We start from the raw sequence: 19,948 nt of genomic DNA on the forward strand, positions 1-19,948 counted from the left end.
CCGGGGAGCACGTCTCTGTAGCAGCGAAAGGGTTAATGCGTCCGTGGTGGCTTTACTTCATAAACTGCGCGCTCCCCCCTAAACGTTAAGTTTGCGAACTATACTATACTATGGCGTTGCTTCTCTTGGCGCGTGCATCGTTTGAAACTGGCAACGCAGCAATCTCCCGCGTCTGGACGAGCATGCGCGAGCCGCCAAGATAAAAGAATTGAACTATAGTAGACTTCTCTTGCCCAGGAATGAACTTTTTGCCAGTGCTAGTCTACTTTTATTTCCTTCTTGTCCCATCCATCATTGGTTATTTTCCTGCCTTGGTAGCAGAATATCTTGACTTCACTTACTTCGTCACCATCAATCCTGATGTTAAGTTTCTTGCTGTTCTCATTTTTGCTACTTCTCATTACTTTCTTCGATTTACTCTCAGTCCATATTATGTACTCATTGGACTGTTTATTCTATTCAGCACATCCTGTAATTCTTCTTCACTTTCACTCAGGATAGCAATGTCATCAGTGAATTGTATCATTGATTTCCTTTCACCTTGAATTTTAATCCCACTCCTGAACCATTATTTTACTTCCATCACTGCTTCTTCTATATACAGATCGAACAGTAGGGCTGAAAGACTACTTTCCTGTCTTACACTCTTTTTAATCCGAACACTTCGTTCTTGGTCGTCCACTCTTATTATTCCTTCTTGGCTATTGTACTTATTGTATATTATCCGTCTCTCCCTATCGCTTACCCCTGTTTCTCTCAAAATTTCGAACATCTTGCACCAGTTTATATTGTCGAATGCTTTTTCCAGGTCGACAGATCCTATGAATGTGTCTTGATTTTTCTTTAGTCTTGGTTCCATTATCAACGGCAACGCCATAGCTGCCTCTTGGTGCCTTTACCTTTCCTAAAACCAAACTCATCATCATCCAATACATTCTCTGTTCCCTTTTCCACTCTTATATATATATTACTCTTGTCAACAACTTGGATGCATGAACTCTTAAGCTGATTGTGCTTTAATTCTCGCCCTTGCCAGGTCTTGCAGTCTTCGGAATTGCGTGGATCGTGTTTTTCCGAAAGTGAGATGGTATATCGACAGACTCATACATTCTACACAACCAAAATTATTAGTCATTTTTTACCACTTCCCCCAACGATTTTACAAATTCTTGTGGAACGTTATCTTTCTCTTCTGCCTTATTTGATTTTATGTCTTCCGAAGCTAGTCCGAAATCTAGTTCTAACACTGGACCTCCATATCTTCTACATCGTCTCCTGCTTCTTCTTGTAGCGGGTCATCAGACGACCTCCTCCTCATGGAGGCCTTCAGTATTTTCTTTCCACCTATGCACTCTGCCTTCTGCATTTAACAGCGGAGTTGCCATTGCACTCTTAATGTTACCGCACTCGCTTTTATTTCCAGTGAAGACTGTTTTGACTTTCCTGTATGCTGAGTCAGTCCTTCCGATAATCATTTCGTTTTCGATCTCATCGCACTTTTCTTGCAGCCATTTCGTCTTAGCTTCCCTGCTCTTCCTACTTATTTCATTTCTATTTGACTTTTATTTCTTCTGTTACCCATGGTTTCTCCGAAGTTACCCTCTTTTTATCTATGTTTTTATTTCAAACCTCTGTGGTTGCATTGTTTAGAGATGTCCATTCCTCATTAAATGTACTTCCTCCTTAGCTATTTCTTATTGCTATATCGCCGGCCAGTGTGGCCGAGCGCTTCTAGGTGCTTCAGTTTGGAACCGCGCAACCGCTACGGTCACAGGTTCGAATCCTGCCTCGGGCATGGATGTGTGTGATGTCCTTAGGTTAGTTAGGTTTAAGTAGTTCTAAGTCTAGGGGACTGATGACCTCAGATGTTAAGTCCCCTAGTACTCAGAGCCATCTGAACCATTTTTATTGCTACATCTACAGTCCTAGAAAATTTCAAGCGTATCTCTTCATTCCTTAGTACTTCTGTATCCTTCCTAACTAATCTCTTCATCAATACTACATTGTGATCTGAGTCTGTATCTGCTCCTGTGTAAGTCTTGCAATCCAATAAATGATTTTGTAATCGCTGTCTGACCATCATGTAATCTAATTGAAATCTTCCCGTATCATCCGGACTCTTCCAAGTATACCTCCTTCTCTCGTGATTATTACACAGAATATTCGCTATTACTAATTGAAATTTATTACAGAACTCAATTAGTCTTTCTCCTCTCTCCTTCCTTGTCCCAACCATTTCTTCTGCTCCTTTCCCTACAACTGCATTCCAGTCCCCTATGACCATTTTCATCTCTCTTTACGCACTGTATTACCCTTTCAATACTTTTATATACTTTCTCTGTTTCTTCAAAAAATGGTTCAAATGGCTCTGAGCACTATGGGACTTAACGTCTGAGGTTATCAGTCCCCTAGACTTAGAACTACTTAAACCTAACTAACCTAAGGACATCACACACATCCATTCCCGAGGCAGGATTCGAACCTGCGACCGTAGCGGTCGCGCGGTTCGAGACTGTAGCGCCTAGAACCACTCGGCCACTCTGGCCGGCCTCTGTTTCTTCATATTCAGCTTACGACGTCGGCATACGTACCTCAACTGTCGTTGTCGGTTTTGGTTTGCTGTAGATTCTGATAAGAACAGCGCTACCACTTGACTGTTCCTAGTAAAATACCTTCCTGTTCATAACGAATCCTACTGCCGTTATACCATTTTCTGCTGCTGTTGATGTTACCCTATATTTATCTTAACAAAAATCCTTGTCTTCACTTCACTTCACTGACCCGTACTATATCTACACTGTGCCTTTGCATTCCCATTTTCAGATTTTCTAGCTTCCCTACTGTGTTAAGGTTTCTGACATCCAACGCCCTGACTTTTAGAACGATATCCTTTCGTTGGTTATTCAATCTTTTTGTAATGGTCATCTTCCCCATGGCACTCCCCTCTCAGATATGCGAATCTTTTGCCAATGGAGCGATCATCATGACACTTCTTCAATTACAGGCCACATCTCCTGTGGATACAGGTTAGTGTCTTTAATGCAGTGGTTTCCATTGCCTTCTGTATCCTCATGCCGTTGGTCATTGCTGATTCTTCCGCCTTTTGGGGCAGTTTCCCACATCAACGAAAAGAGAGTGCCGGAAACCTCTGTCCGCTCCTTCACTCTCTTTGAGAAGGCCGTTGGCAGAATGAGGGTGACTTCTTACGCTGGAAGCCTTCAACGTTGTATTATTAAATTCTTCTTGAAATCTGAGGGTATTTCGCCTATCTCGTGCATCCTGCACATCATATGGAAGAGTTTCGTCATGGCCGACTCTCAAAAGGCGATCAGTAGTTCTCACGGAATGTCGTCTACTCCTGGGGCATTGTTTCGGCTTGTGATTCTCAGTGCTCTGTCAAATTCTTCTCGCAGTATCATGTCTCCCCTCTTCTCTTTATCTATGTCCTCGTTCATTTCCATAATACGGCCTTCGAATTCCTCTCGTTTGTATAGGCCCTATATGTACATCTACCACTTTCTGCTTTCCCTCGTTTGCTTTGGACTGGTTTTCCATCTGAGCTCTTGCCTTAGTGAAGTATGCTTCCAAATCCCTACATTTGTCTTCTAGCCATTTCTGCTTAGCCATTTTGCACTTCCTGGCAATGTCATTTTTTAGACTTTTGTATTCCCTTTCGCCTTCTTCATCTCCTGCGTTTTTATGTTTTCTTCTTTCACCAATTCAATACTGCTGTGGTATCCAATGATTTATACTAGTCCCCGTCTTTTTACCTATTTTATCCTCTGCTACCTTCACTATTTTATCTCTTAAAGCTACGCACTCGCTTTCTACTGCATTGCTCTCCCCAGTCAAGCGTTGGCTAATGCTGGCTCTGAAACTCTCAACAATCTCTCGTTCTTTCAAGTTACCGGGTCTTATCTCTTTAATTTCCTACCTTTTTTCCAGATTCTTCGGTTTTAATCTCCAGCCCGTTACCAATAAGTTGAGGTCAGAGTCCACATCTGCCCCTGGAAATGTCTTGCAATTTAAAATCTGGTTCCTAAATCTCTGAGTAACCATTATATAATCAATCTGAAACCTTCCGGTGTGTCTAAGTCTCTTGCATGTATACAACCTTCTTTCATGATTCTTAAATTAAGTGTGAGGCAATGATCAAATTATGCTCGGTGCCGAATTATACCAGGTGCCTTCCTCTTTAATTCCTTTCGCCCATTCCGTATTCACCGGCTATTCCAGTCCGCCACCAGGATTAAATTTTTGTCTTCCGTGCCTATCTGAATAATTTCTTTTATCTTGTCATACGTTTCTTCAATCTCTTCATCATTTGCGGAGCTGGTTGGCATATAACTTGTACTACTGTGTCTATCTTGGTTATGATAATAGGTCCACTATGCTGTTCACAGTAGCTTATCCGCGTTCCTTTTTCTTATTCGGCACTAAACCTGCTGTAACCGCGGTAGGGGAGACAAAACGCGAACGATATTCCTCAATCTGTTTTCACTGTAGAAAACCAATATCCAAGAACATGGCTGATGTCGACAAAGTAGTCGAAACAAAACAGAAATTAAACAAGAGGCAAAGTATGGATCCCACTTCGAATCGTATAAAGAAGAAAATAAAATAAAATGTTTTCCTCACAAGTCACTCGCTTGAGAATTTCCACCAAAGAAAAGATGGAAACAAAACTACTAGAGAGTGGTCGGCACAGCTTTACCACAAATCTGTCCGCGGATGCCAAATCACCATTACACGAGACTCTTGAGTCAATGTCCGAAGCTAACACACGTGACGATCCGGGGCTACCAGCAGACGAGGCGCGTGGAAGTTGCGGACGGGATGGAAGATCCCTACAAGTCCGGGCGGCGTGTCGAACTACATTCTGGACGGCGGTGCGCCGCCTTATAAGACCGATTGACGGGTGGATCTTCCGGGAATGTTTTCGATCACGTGAGTGGCACAGGAAAACAGTCCACTTGTTGATCGCGACCCCTGGCGCTGACGTCGATCCGCGGTGTTCGTGTAGCGGGCCCTGGCGGCCCTTGGCTGAGACACGAGGAGGCTGTGTTTTCGTCTCCGGCAGCGGCCACGGTCACACCGTAAACACCTGCTCTGGTTTCACTCGCTGTGGTGTAGGCATCCCGCACATCTGTTCTGTCATGCCGGATGCCGACATCGCAGGCGGACGGGACCGACGCTGCAAAATCCACTCCTTTATTACCCTTCTGTTCGCCTGACTAGAATTTCTCTTGCTCCTGCCATAGAACGTCAGTAATTCCTACTATATCTAACTTCAACCTATCCAATTCCCTTTTTAAATTTTCCAGCCTACCTGCCCTATTAAGGGAACTAACTTTCCACGCTCCGACCTGTAGAATGCCAGTTCTCTTTCTCCTGATGATATCCTCCTGAGAAGTCCCCGCCCAGTGATCCGAATGGAGGACTATTTTACCTCCGGAATATTTTACTCATGAGGGCGCCAACGCATTTACCCACGCAGTGGAGAGGTGCATGCCATCGGGAAAAACTACAGCTGTATTTCGCCTTGCTTTCAGCTATTTTCAATACCTGGACAGCAAGGCCGTTTCGGTTGATGTTACAAGCCCAGATCAGTCAATCATTCAGTCTGTTTCCTCTGCAGCTACTGAAAACGCTGCTGCCTCACTTTAAGAGTCATACGTGAAGCACTTCAGCCCTGCCCTCCCCCCCCCCCCCTCCCCTCTCCTCCCTTCCCGACTGCAGGGCATAGTTCATGGTGGCGCGAGGTATGAAAAGGTATAGCATTACTGAAAACTAGGCAACGCGTTGCTCTACATATTTCCTGGCGAACTGCCGGATGTCGGTAACTTGCTGCCATGATGTTGTCGCCTAGAATGTTCTGGCCATCTTGAGGATGGGAACACCTCACGCGATTTATTTTCAATTTTCTGTTTCCACAAATTTAACCTGTTAATAAATCCTTGAATATTACTCATACGAGTCATAATATTTTTGTTTTTACATTACATTTTTCGGTTTAGTGTACTTAAGAGAAGGAAAACATTGGATGCAAGTGCCAACTTAGATACCCATTCATCATCTGCAAATAAATATGCACTCTCCTGCCCATCAGTAATAGAAAATACGAGTACCGCCTCCCAAAGTTCGAAAATTGCGTTAACGCTTTACCTCGATATAACCATCGTTCTTCAGCATGCAGCAGAAGTGCAGCGTGTTGTGATCCCATTCCTTGACAAAAAGTGTTAAGAAGCCGCTTATTTAGGAGCCGCAATTTGATGAAGTTCACGACTTTTACTGCTTCGTCCATCACAATTTTTAGAAGACATGGCAAACACTTACTCACGTACTTTACCCACGAATCAGTTCACTCGGTATTGATGAATTTAATTTAAGAACATTTATTACTCTTGTAACAGAATTTTAAAAAAAGTTGGAGAGAATGTTGAAACTTTTTCCTGAGTTCGTGATGCATTCTTGGGTTCGAAACATCTACCGAATATTTTAAGTTTCAGGCGTACTAGAAGAACTGGCAAATTTTAAAGCAGACAGAACAATGAAACAAAACTTTTTCGAATTGCTTTTGGAGGCATTTTGGTTTCAATAAGCAGTGAACAGCCGGCTATTTTCGAGATGGCAGTTAATATATTATTACAAATTTCAGCTATACAGTGTGTTTAAAAAAGAATATATGTATCTCGAATGCATATATTTATTAAACTTTATTCACACACATATTTACGAACTTCTAAAGTTCAGATTACAGATGTTCAATATGTCCTCCATCAGCAAAACGAACAATATCGCATCGATACTCAAATTCCTCCCATACTCGGCCAAGCATGTCCTCCGTCGCTGACGTTATGGCACTGCGGGTCCGGTCCTTTTGACTGTTCCAGGTTCTGTGGGAGTGGTGGTACATAAACGTTGTCTTTAACGAAACCCCACAGGAAGAAGTCAGAGGGTGTCAAACCCGGTGACCGTGTAGCCCAGCTGTGACATGCTAAGTCGCTAGCTCCTTGACGACCAACCCAATAGTCCGGTAGAGTTTCATTCAGATATTCATGCACTTGGCGATTCCAGTGAGGGGGTGCCCCGTCTTATTGAAAAATTAAGTTGTCTTTGTGCAGCCTCGGAAACAACCAGTTTTGTAACGTAGCGAGATACTGCTGACCGTCAAAGAAGAATGGGCCGTAAACAGATGATCGGGATATTGCAAAAAACCCATTATATTACATTAGATTAGATTAATTATTCATTTCATAGACCCATAAAAGACTTTGGGCGAAGCTCGTACATGTTCAATGGCTGCATGTGGGTTCTGTAGGCCCCAGATTAGAACATCGTGTTTTTTATCTGACCATTAACATGAAAAGTCGCTTCATCGCTGAACACGATGCGTTGTACGAAAGTGTTATCATTGTCAGCAGCATCAAGAATCTCGTTACAAAATGCCACACGTTTGCGTTTGTCATCAGGACGCAGAGCTTGTAACATCTGTAACTTGTACGGCTCCATAACCAACCGACGTCTCAAAACAAGCGAAATTGTTGTGGTAACTCCCGACTGGCACGACGAGTTGACTTTGAAGGCCTACCTTGGAAAGCAGTTTGAATTCGTGCAACATTTTCTTCAGGAACACGAGATCTTGTATCTAGAAACTGACATCTAACGGCTATTAATATAAACTAGACTGTATTCATTTCTCCAATAGCCGAGCCGAGGCGCAGCGATCGATAGTTTGGACAAAATAATACATTGTAATAATCCATCGGTGAATAAATGAGGTTTGCTCTGTCAACGATTCAGCCAAGAATCATCCGTCTGTGTGCAGCTAAGCGGGCTCAGTTGTTACATTGAAGGTATGATCAGAGTTATTTACTTTAAAATTCGTATTAGAGATGTCTCTTAAAGTTAATAAGTTGTTAGTAATTGCGTGAGTCTATTCCTGTTATGTAATAATAATAATAATAATAATAATAATAGCAATAATAGCAATAATAATAATAATAATAATAACAATAATAATAACAATAATAGCAATAATAACAATAATAATAATAATAACAATAATAGCAATAATAATAATAATAATCCCCGTGGAGGCCCAGGAAAAGAATAGTCGTAAAAGGCGACGAAAAGGACAAACCACTAATAGGGCTAACCCCCCTTTTAGTGTGATTAGTTGGTTCAGGACAGAACTAATGAAGCCTCGGACAACCGCTGTCATGGTCGGGGACGACGCTTGAACCCTATGCCCGTCCACAATGGTAACGACACTCCTAGCCACACGGAAAATGATTTAAATCCAAATAGAGGTGTTTTGCAGGATATGCTTCCTGCAACCACTCTAGAAGGAAAACAAAGACAGAGGATGAGATGGTCAGATTAAGTTAACCGACACCTCATGTTCTGTTATTACCAAGCAACAAACTTAGGAACCAACAACTAGATACAGATCACAAGTATACACAAAATTTATTACCAGATACCCAGAATTAAAATTTTTAACAGAACAACGACTAGCTGATCAGATCCGTGTAATAATAAAAAATGATAGAATACCCCAGCCAGAATTAGAAAACATCAAACAACAAGTACAACAAATACTGGAACAAAATAATGTGCAATGAGAAGAAGAAGAAAATACAGCAATGGACTCAAACATCCCAGAGCAAACATACAAAGAACACCACGCATCAATTAAACAATCAGAGGAAAATGAAATCCTAAGACAGCCACCAGAACAAGCACAAATAGAAGTGACACACATGTTAGATATAGAAGAAAAATTTCAGCTAACATATATAGAATAAAAGACACAAATACAGACATTAGACCATTCTTGCATAGACCACCAAATAACCCACAAGTCAAAACAACAATAACAACTATCAACACAATCATACACAACAAAATAAATGAAAATACAACTATGGAAGAGTTACAACTACTGGTTTATATAGGAGCATTCACTACACTAAATATACACACTAGGCAGAGATCAGAACAAACCAACACTCAGAAGAAACCCACAAAACCAGCATGGCAACACAGGCTACAGATCAGAATAGAAAAACTGAGAAAAGACATCGGACAGCTAACACAATTTATAAGAAATAAAATAGCAGACAAAAAACGAAAAAGGTTAGGTAAAATCTCACAACAAGAAGCGATAGAGCAGTTAGATGAAAAGAAGCAGAAATTACAAGCATTGGCCAAACGACTTAGAAGATACAAAAAAAGTGAAAATAGAAGGAAACAAAACCAAACATTCAACACAAACCAAAAGAAATTTTATCAGACAATAGATAACACACACATTAAAATAGACAACCCACCAAACATAACAGACATGGAACACTTCTGGAGCAACATATGGTCAAACCCGGTACAACATAATAGGCATGCACGGTGGATACAAGCAGAAACAGACACACACAAGATGATACCACAAATGCCTGAAGTGATAATTTTGCAACATGAAGTCACCCGAGCAATTAATTCTACGCAAAACTGGAAAGCCCCTGAAAAAGATAAAATAGCAAATTCCTGGCTAAAGAAGTTCACCTCAACACATTCACATCTAACTAAATTATTTAACAGTTACATTGCAGACCCATACACAGTCCCTGATACACTTACACAAGGAATAACTTTTCTGAAACCTAAAGATCAAGCAGACACAGCAAACCCAGCAAAATATCGCCCCATAACATGCCTACCAACAATATACAAAATATTAACTTCAGTCATTACACAGAAAATAATGACACATACAACACAGAACAATATTATAAATGAAAAACAAAGAGGCTGGTGCAAAGGAGCACAAGGATGTAAAGAGCAACTGATAATAGATACAGAGGTGACATATCAAGCTAAAACTAAACAAAGGTCGCTACACTACGCATACATTGATTACCGAAAAGCTTTTGATAGTGTACCCCACTCATGGTTACTACCAATATTGGAAATACACAAAGTATATCCTAAATTGATACAGTTCATAAACATAGTAATGAAAAATTGGAAAACCACACTTAATATCCAAACAAATTCAGATAATTTCACACCACAGCCAATACAGATTAAGCGTGGAATATACCAAGGAGACTCATTAAGTCCTTTCTGGTTCTGCCTTGCTCTGAACCCACTACCCAACATGCTAAATAACACAAATTATGGATACAATATTACTGGAAGATACCAACACAAAATCACACATTTGCTATACATGGATGATCTAAAACTACTGGCAGCAACAAATCAACAACTCAACCAATTACTAAAGATAACAGAAGTATTCAGCAATGATATAAATATGGCTTTTGGAACAGACAAATGTAAGAAAAATAGCATAGTCAAGGGAAAACACACTAAACAAGAAGATTACATATTGGATAACCACAGCGACTGCATAGAAGCGATGGGAAAAACAGATGCCTATAAATATCTAGGATACAGACAAAAAATAGGAATAGATAATACAAATATCAAAGAAGAACTAAAAGAAAAATATAGACAAAGACCAACAAAAATACTGAAAACAGAATTGGCAGCAAGAAACAAGACAAAAGCTATAAATACCTATGCTATACCAATATTGACCTACTCATTTGGAGTAGTGAAATGGAGTAACACAGACCTAGAAGCACTCAATACACTTACACGATCACAATGCCACAAATATAGAATACATCACATACATTCAGCAACAGAAAGATTCACGTTAAGCAGAAAGGAAAGAGGAAGGGGCTTTATCGACATAAAAAACCTACATTATGGACAGGTAGACAATTTAAGAAAATTCTTTCTAGAACGAGCAGAAACTAGCAAAATACACAAAGCAATCACTCATATAAATACATCGGCTACACCACTGCAGTTTCATAACTACTTCTACAACCCTTTAGATCACATAACATCAACAGATACGAAGAAAGTAAATTGGAAAAAGAAAACACTACACGGCAAGCACCTGTATCATCTAACACAGCCACACATCGATCAAGGCGCATCCAACACATGGCTAAGAAAAGGCAATATATACAGTGAGACGGAAGGATTCATGATTGCAATACAGGATCAAACAATAAACACCAGATATTACAGCAAGCATATTATTAAAGATCCCAATACCACAACAGATAAATGCAGACTTTGCAAACAACAAATAGAAACGGTAGATCACATCACAAGTGGATGTACAATACTAGCAAATACAGAATACCCCAGAAGACATGACAATGTAGCAAAAATAATACATCAACAGCTTACCTTACAACATAAACTTATAAAACAACACGTTCCCACATACAAGTATGCACCACAAAATGTACTGGAGAATGATGAATACAAATTATACTGGAACAGAACCATTATAACAGATAAAACAACACCACATAACAAACCTGATATCATACTCACCAATAAAAAGAAGAAATTAACACAATTAATCGAAATATCCATACCCATACAACAAATATTCAGAAGAAAACAGGAGGAAAAATTGAAAAATACATCCAACTGGCTGAGGAAGTCAAAGCCATGTGGCATCAGGATAAAGTTGACATTACACCAATTATACTGTTAACTACAGGAGTCATTCCACACAATATCCACCAGTACATCAACGCAATACAGCTACATCCAAACGTATATATACAACTACAGAAATCTGTAATTATTGATACATGTTCAATTACCCGAAAGTTCCTAAATGCAATGTAACACATACCGTACAGTTCTAAGGAAGTTACGCTTGATCAAGGTCCGCGTCATTTTCCATTTTTAATCAGACATTACGTCTGAGACAGGAAAGAGAAATAATAATAATAATAATTGATTACATAAGGATATAATAATTCGTAACTACATTAAGAGTCCCTCGATTTTGAGGGGATGGACATATTTTGTGTACCGGAATCTAGACCCGACTGGATGTGCTGTGAGTAATAAAAGGTTGCGGAACACTGACTGCTACGACGTAATATACCATTTTCAGGTATCCTGATGGCAGGAAGGACGGTCATTTTAATTATTGCCTAGGTAAAATTAAGTTACTTAATTAGTTTTCTGTCGTAAGCAGCCCATTGGAGAGTGCTGGACAATTTTCTTTTCGCTTCTCAGTCTGTGCGCTATGTGAATGTGCCTCCCGAAGTGACAATTAGATCTTTATGATTACTTGTCGTACGTACTTCCTTTTATGAGTGATGTACGACTTTGTTTTTACTCCTCTAGCTCTTGCTGCGGTGCTGTGGTGCAGCTATTTCAATGTCGCAAACTACTTTCTACACCATTGTCAGCTACGATATTTGTTTTGGCTGCAGCTAAAATACTGGAAAGCAAACTTATCTAGAGCACAGTCTTAGAGATCAATTACTTCCCATTATACGAGTCGCGAGTATGAATTGTGATTAGGCTTGCCACGCGTCCAGGTTTTAGCCGGACATGTCAGAATTTTTGAGGTCGTGTCCGGCCAAACATATACAAGTACGGCCTGTCCAACTTTTATTAGGATTTATTTATCAGATAAACATCAAAATTAGGTGGAAAAATTTACAGCGAACATGAACAATATGTACATAATTGCCAAAGAGTACTTAAAATCCCAAACGTGCTATTTTAACGGATAAACGGATAATTAAACCAGTTACAAAGATCTTCTTAAAGGTAACATCTTCTTACAGGTAAGATCTTTGTAACTGTTTTGTTTACATAAGATATTTTCTATGTGTAAAGCGTACAACAAGTTATTTTTGATGGTTAGTGTGCGGAGACTCTGCACAAATGGACCATTAGAAAACTTAAAAGTCAACGAAATGAAGCAGACTCACACCCACTGAAAACATCAAAAGAAATGGCGTAATACACACAAAAAAAGCACTTGAAAATGGGAATTATTTCTCGAAACGCGTCGTGCGAAAAGTAAAATAAAGAAAAATCGTGACTGGTAACAGAAGATTTATTTATTAATAAACAAACCTATTGTGAAACGTATCCTTATCATTGAACTTTTTATTACATATTCGTGTAGTACGTAAAGAAATATGAATGTTTTGGTAGGACGACATTTTTCGGTTTGTGATAGATGGCGCTGTAAAAGTCACAAACATATGGCTCACAATTTTAGACGAACAGCTTTTTAAATTAAAACAGAACGTTGGTACGTTTGAACATTTTATTTCGGTTGTTCAAATGTGATACGTGTACCTTTGTGAATTTATCATTTCTGAGAACGCATGCTGTTACATCGTGATTACCTGTAAATGCCACATTAATGCAATAAATGCTCAAAATGATGTCCGTCAACCTCAATGCATTTGGCAATACGTGTAACGACATTCCTCTCGACAGCGAGTAGTTCGCCTTCCGTAATGTTCGCACATGCATTGACAACGCGCTGACGCATGTTGTCAGGCGTTGTCGGTGGATTACGATAGCAAATATCCTTCAAATTTCCCCACAGAAAGAAATCCAGGGACGTCAGATCCGGTGAACGTGCGGGCGGTGGTATGGTGCTTCGACGACCAATCCACCTGTCATGAAATATGCTATTCAATACCGCTTCAACCGCACGCGAGCTATGTGGCGGATATCCATCATGTTGGAAGTACATCGCCATTCTGTCATGCAGTGAAACAGCTTGTAGTAACATCGGTAGAACATTACGCAGGAAATCAACATGCATTGCACCATTTAGATTGCCATCGATAAAATGAGGGCCAATTATCCTTCCTCCCGTAATGCCGCTCCATACATTAACCTGCCAAGGTCGCTGATGTTCCACTTGTCGCAGCCATCGTGGATTTTCCGTTCCCAATAGTGCATATTATGCCTGTTTACGTTACCGCTGTTGGTGAATGACGCCTTGTCGCTAAATATACCGCATGGAAAAAAATCTGTCATCGTCCCGTAATTTCTTTTGTGCCCAGTGGCAGAACTTTACAAGACGTTCAAAGTCGTCGCCATGGAATTCCTGGTGCATAGACATATGGTACGGGTGCAATCGATGTTGATGTAGCATCCTCAACACCGACGTTTTTGAGATTCCCGATTCTCGCACAATTTGTCTGCTACTGATGTGCGGATTAGCCGCGACAGCAGCTAAAACACCTACTTGGGCATCATCATTTGTTGCAGGTCGTGGTTGACGTTTCACACGTGGCTGAACACTTCCTGTTTCCTTAAATAACGTAACTATCCGGTGAACGGTCCGGACACTTGGATGATGTCGTCCAGGATACCGAGCAGAATACATAGCACACGCCCGCTGGGCATTTTGACCAAAATAGCCATACATCAACACGCTATCGACCTTTTCCGCAATTGGTGAAGGGTCGATTTTAACACGGGTAATGTATCACGAAGCAAATGTCGTCCGCACTGGCGGTATGTTACATGTTACCACGTACTTATACGTTTGTGACTATTACAGCGCCATCCGTCACAAAGCGAAAAAAGTGGTCCAACTAAAATATTCATATTTCTTTACGTACTAAACGAATATGTAATAAAAAATGAGGGTTCCTATTTAGAAAAACGCAGTTGATATCTGTTTGACCCATGGCAGAGCCATCTAGCGGGCCAACCAAGGCGCCATCTGGTTTCCTCCTTCAAGGTAGACGATTTTCATTCCTTGTAGTTTTTTCGTTTGATGCTTATTTCGTGAGACATTTGGCCTGGTCACTATCAATGGACCACCTTGTATACATAGAGCGAAAATATCTGTAGTCACTAGTTTTTAGTTAAAATATCCAATAATCGGTGAAAAGGAGCCAATTACGCAAATGCATACGCAACATGCATATAATCCGGTCTCTAGTAATATCTAATACATAAGTGAGACCTACTTCCGACAGCGTAATCCCTCCAAGACCCAGGCGATCATCATAGGCCTCACCACCCGCTCCTTCCGCCTCCATGATTTCTACCTCACCATTTATGGCCGTCCTATCCACCTCACTCCTACCCTCAAATACCTTGGCCTCACACTCGACCGCCACCTCACCTGGACTCCCCATCTCCTTACCATCCAAAACAAAGCTCACAACCGCCTCCGCCTCCTGAAGCTCCTGTCCGGCCGGACGTGGGGTCTGCATCCTTCCACCATCCCTCACACCTACAAATCCATGATCCGCCCCATCCTTTGCTATGCCAGCATCTCTTGGATTTCCGCCCCTCCACGGTTCTATAAAGCCCTCCAAATCCTCGAACGCCATGCACTGCGCCTCGCCTTCCGCATCCGCCTTCCGTCCCCCACGCGCATCCTCCATGACCTCATCCCCTTCCCCCACCTTCTCCTTTTCCTTGAACACATCCGCACACTATATATTGTCCGCCGCCTTGATCCCCCTCACCCCCCCCCCCCCCCCCCCGGTGTCTCCCTTCCTCTCCACTCCCAACTAGTTGCCGCGCCTTTACCGTTGTGTCCCTCCCTCTCTCCATCTCCACACCCTCCATCTCCTTCCCCAACACAACTTCCACCATCTACCCCCCTCCCGGATGATGAGCTTCGCCCTGACATCTACCCTTCCTACCAACTCTAACCCCCTCTTCCTGCCTCCTCCTCAGGGCTCCCTCTCCTCCCCGTCCCTCCTTCTGAGCGGATTTCCCCTCCTAATCCCCCTCCATCTCTTGTGCCTTCTTTCAGTGTCCCTGCAATCCCTCCTGCCCTGTCTTCCCTTTTCCTCTCCCGCCCCATGTGTCTCCTGCCTCTTCGTGAACCGACGGTTGCCCCTCCTCTCTTCATCCCGCCGTTTCCCCAGCTGCCCCATGCTCTCCCCTCCTTTTCCATCCTCTCTGATCTTTCCCTCGGCAGGTCCCACCTGGTAGTTTTATTCTTTGTCGTGTGTGCTCCAAGTGGGTTTTAAGTGTGTTGTTTCGGAGTGTTTTTAATACTGTGGCCAACTTTTAACCTGTGCATGAGCATCCAGTGTCTTCTCTGTGTTTTAAGAATCGCCAACTGTGTTTTTTAACTTTCTGGTGACTTTCTTAACTGTCCCCCATGAACGCCTACGTGTCCATGTCTTTTTACCTCCATTTTGTCCCCTTACTCTGTTTTAAGTTCCCCTTTTTTATCTCCTTATGTATGTATTATTTTATTCTTGTTTTAGTTGTCGTGTCACTCGGCTGAAGAGCGGCGGATTGTGCTGCTGACAGCCCTCCCCTGCCCATATGGGGCAGGGGAATGAAATCACAATTAAAAAAAAAAAAAAATCCGACAGCGTAACAACACCAGTGCAGGTGTTCTACGGCTTTGGATAAATCATCCTGTTTGTGTTTGTTTATATCATATTTATTCTTATCATGACCAGAAAATAGTCCACCAGTGACGTAGACATTGCAATTGACAAGAGAGTGTGGAAATGGAAATGCGGGGAGTCGGTGAGCGTCAGCTGTCACGGAGCCGGCAGTGCGAACAGCTGGCTACGCACCTGCGTCACGCGACGTGGCGGAGGCTCGGCGGCAGCGTGCCAGGTTCTGCAAACAGCGGCTGGCGGATCCGAAGTTGGGCGAAACGCGGAGCCGGCAGTTGGGTCGGTGGGGGGAGGGGGGCGGGAGTAAGCGACTCGCGGCTTGGCCGAGGCGTGCCGTCACACGCGTGCTGGCAGAGCAGGCGTGGGGGAGCTGGGACCACTGCGGGAGGTTGCACGCGCCGCCTGCAGCACGGGGCACCGTTACTCACGTTCTCCGTCCCATCGCATGGCCACTTTTCTCAATCGGTGTTTCTCTGCTTCTTATGAAATAAGTCACTAACACGTACAGCAGATGCGTAACAAGTCACAGGGCCGTAATGTGTACTAAAACATAAATTTAAACTTGTACTTTTTAACTCATCCTGTAATACGTTATAATTTACAGAAACTGATAGCAAAAATAAAACTTAATACTGATTTTCGTGATTCTCATTATAAAATTAATGGCGTATTAGAACACTATCCGAGTCTCTTATCCACGTAACTCTGTTCTCTGTCCTTCCCTCGTCATCTCATTCTTTCTTTTTTTCCGATAACTCCATTTGTACAAATTGAACAATTTTCGTTCCCACTCATTTCAAAACCTCTTGGATGATGTAGTATATTATTTAATTTAGCCCGCCCGGTCAGCCGTGAGGTCTAATGCATGGCTTTCCGGATTGGGAAGGAGCTCCTGGTCCCCAGCAGGAATCCACCCGGCGAACTTGTGTCGAGGTCCGGTGAGCCGACCAGTCTGTGGATAGTTTTTAGGCGGTTTTCCATCTGCCTCGGCGAATGCGCGCCGGTTCCCCTTATTCCGCCTCAGCTACACTATGTCGGCGATTGCTGCGCAAGCAAGTGCTCCACGTACGCGTACACCACCATTACTCTACCACGCAAACATAGGTCTTACACTCGTCTGGTGTGACACGTTCCTTGGGGGTGGAGAGGGGGGAAGGGGGGTGTCCGCCAGGGGCCGAACTGCGCAATAACCCTGAAAGAGTGGTTCGGTGTGGGGCAGGGAGGTGGGAGGCGAGGGATGAAGTGGACTGCGGTAGTCGTCGTGGGGTTGTGGACCACGGCGGCTGCGGCGGGGACGGAGTGTCTCCGTCCTTTCTAGGGCCCCGGTTAACGTACACTACAATATTAATTAATTTAGTTCTTCGAAGGTATCTGTACTTCCAAATCAGTATGGTAAGAGATGATCTGGTTGAGTCTTAGAGAAATGACATGAAGGATGTTCTTGAAACCTTACAAATGATTAACATCGAAAGAAAGAAATGCCCACTGTGGTTTGCACAGCAGCGATGAGAGATGTTTGTATATATCTGTTCGCTCTACAGTGTTCAATATCGCTATTCATCACAGCGTCTTATGGAATGCTTACGACAATTATTACCCACTTGAAAACGCGAGAACTTGCTATGTGCTTGTTGCTTCTCTAATGAGAGTAGTTTCGTAGTAACCTGGACCTTCCGCGGGTATGTTTGCTATCATACTTGGTTTTGGAGCAGATAAGTAAAGAGAGTGCAGCAATATAAACCGGATATCACAATATAAACAAAATATCACTGGCGTGAGATACGGTTGTAGGTTAACAGCACTATGGGACCAAGTTCATATGAGTTTCGCTTCAGCAGATTTCACACAAATGACAGTATCGATCGGTTTCAGACTCCTTTCTTTGAGAAGTTCGGTACAGGGTGTCTCAAGTGCGACTCAGGCGCCGTGTCTATTGTTACAACATAATTTTATATACAGAATAATTTTTTCCACCGTGTACAAACTCTAGGGATTTAACGATGAGAGGATGCGGAACAGAAAAGGTCTAATGAATGTCCGGAAATGGATGCTGTCCATACTAGAGACCGTTTATTCAATCACACTTTGTTACAGAGACTGCGGTGTAATGCGCGCTGTACCATGCAGCCACAGTTAAACTGTGCGTTGAAAGTAGTTTCGTTGTACCTCAACGCATGAGTCTACGCGCCGTAGCATGTTCTGTGTCACACGTTCGCGTGTGCCAGGCTGCATCCGAACAATGTCAAAGGCAGCATGAATAGGCTGCTCCAGTGTCTCCACACCTGGCATAGGCACTGCATACGCGATACTTTTGAGATGGCCTCACAACCAGGAATCGCACAGGTTGAGATCCGGTGAAAGAGCAGGCCATGCAACTGGTTCCATCGACCAGGTAAGACACGATTGAGTTGCGTCCGGACGTTAAGGGCGAAGTGGGCTGGAGCCCCATCATGTATCAGCCACATAACCCTTCGAATCATCAGTTATACTTCTTCCAACAGGGCAGGCGAAGTAACCCGCAAGCAACGTCGATAGTTCCGGCGTGTTAGGCGACGTGGAAGGAAGACTGGTCCCAAATACGGTCGCCAATTACCCTGCCCCACACATTCCGGCTGCACCGACGCTGATGATTCGCTTCACCATACCATGGGGGCTCTGCATACACTTTCCCACAGACGACAGTTATGAAAGACGATGATACTATACCGCGTAGATTTGGCCTCATCTGTGAATGGCATGGATGGCACAAATCCCAGAATCGTGGTTGCCTGGTGAAGAAACCAGTGACAAAACTGCTCCCGACGTGGAAAGTTTGTCGCTACAAGCACTGCACATGCTGTAAGTGATAAGGCTGGCAAAAATTGTCATGAAGAATGTTCCACGCGATCGTCTGACTTACTCCGTATAGGCGCGCAAACTGCCTGGTACTGACACGGCGGTCGCCTTCCAAAGCGTTAATCGCATTTTCCTCCAAGTCTGGTGTCCGACCATTTCGGGTACGTCCTTCATGATTTCCTGCTTCCCGAAACGACCTTGTCTCAAAAAAATGGCTCTGAGCACTATGGGACTTAACATCTTAGGTCATCAGTCCCCTAGAACTTAGAACTACTTAAACCTAACTAACCTAAGGACATCACACACATCCATGCCCGAGGCAGGATTCGAACCTGCGACCGCGGTTCCGGACTGTAGCGCCTAGAACCGCGGCCGGCGACCTTGTCTCAGACAAACGGCGAAACACTGTTGCAAACATTGAATGCTGAGGTTGTTGTCGGCGGGGATAGATTGAAATGAGCGTTTGGCGTCATTGGCCGGGAGGGCCCTTACAGGGCAGGTTTGGCCGCCTTGGTGCAGGTCTTATTAAATTCGACGCCACTTTGGGCGACCTGCGCACCGGATGGGGATGAAATTATGATGAAGACAACACAACACCCGGTCTCTGAGCGGAGAAAATGCCCGACCCAGCCGGGAATCGAACCCGGGTCACCCCATGTGGGTTCTGCTGCCATCCCATAGATGACGTATGAAAGTTGAAGATACCACACCACATAAAGGTGACTTCATTTATGAATAGGATGGATGACACAGATTCCTGAATCGTAGTTGCTTGGTATAGAAACCACTGACAAAATTGCTCCCCATATGGAAAGTCTGTCCCTAGTAACCCCTGCATACGTTGTAAGTGATAAGGA

This window comes from Schistocerca cancellata, chromosome 5 (genome assembly GCF_023864275.1).
Source record: "Schistocerca cancellata isolate TAMUIC-IGC-003103 chromosome 5, iqSchCanc2.1, whole genome shotgun sequence".
NCBI classification, from domain to species: domain Eukaryota; kingdom Metazoa; phylum Arthropoda; class Insecta; order Orthoptera; family Acrididae; genus Schistocerca; species Schistocerca cancellata.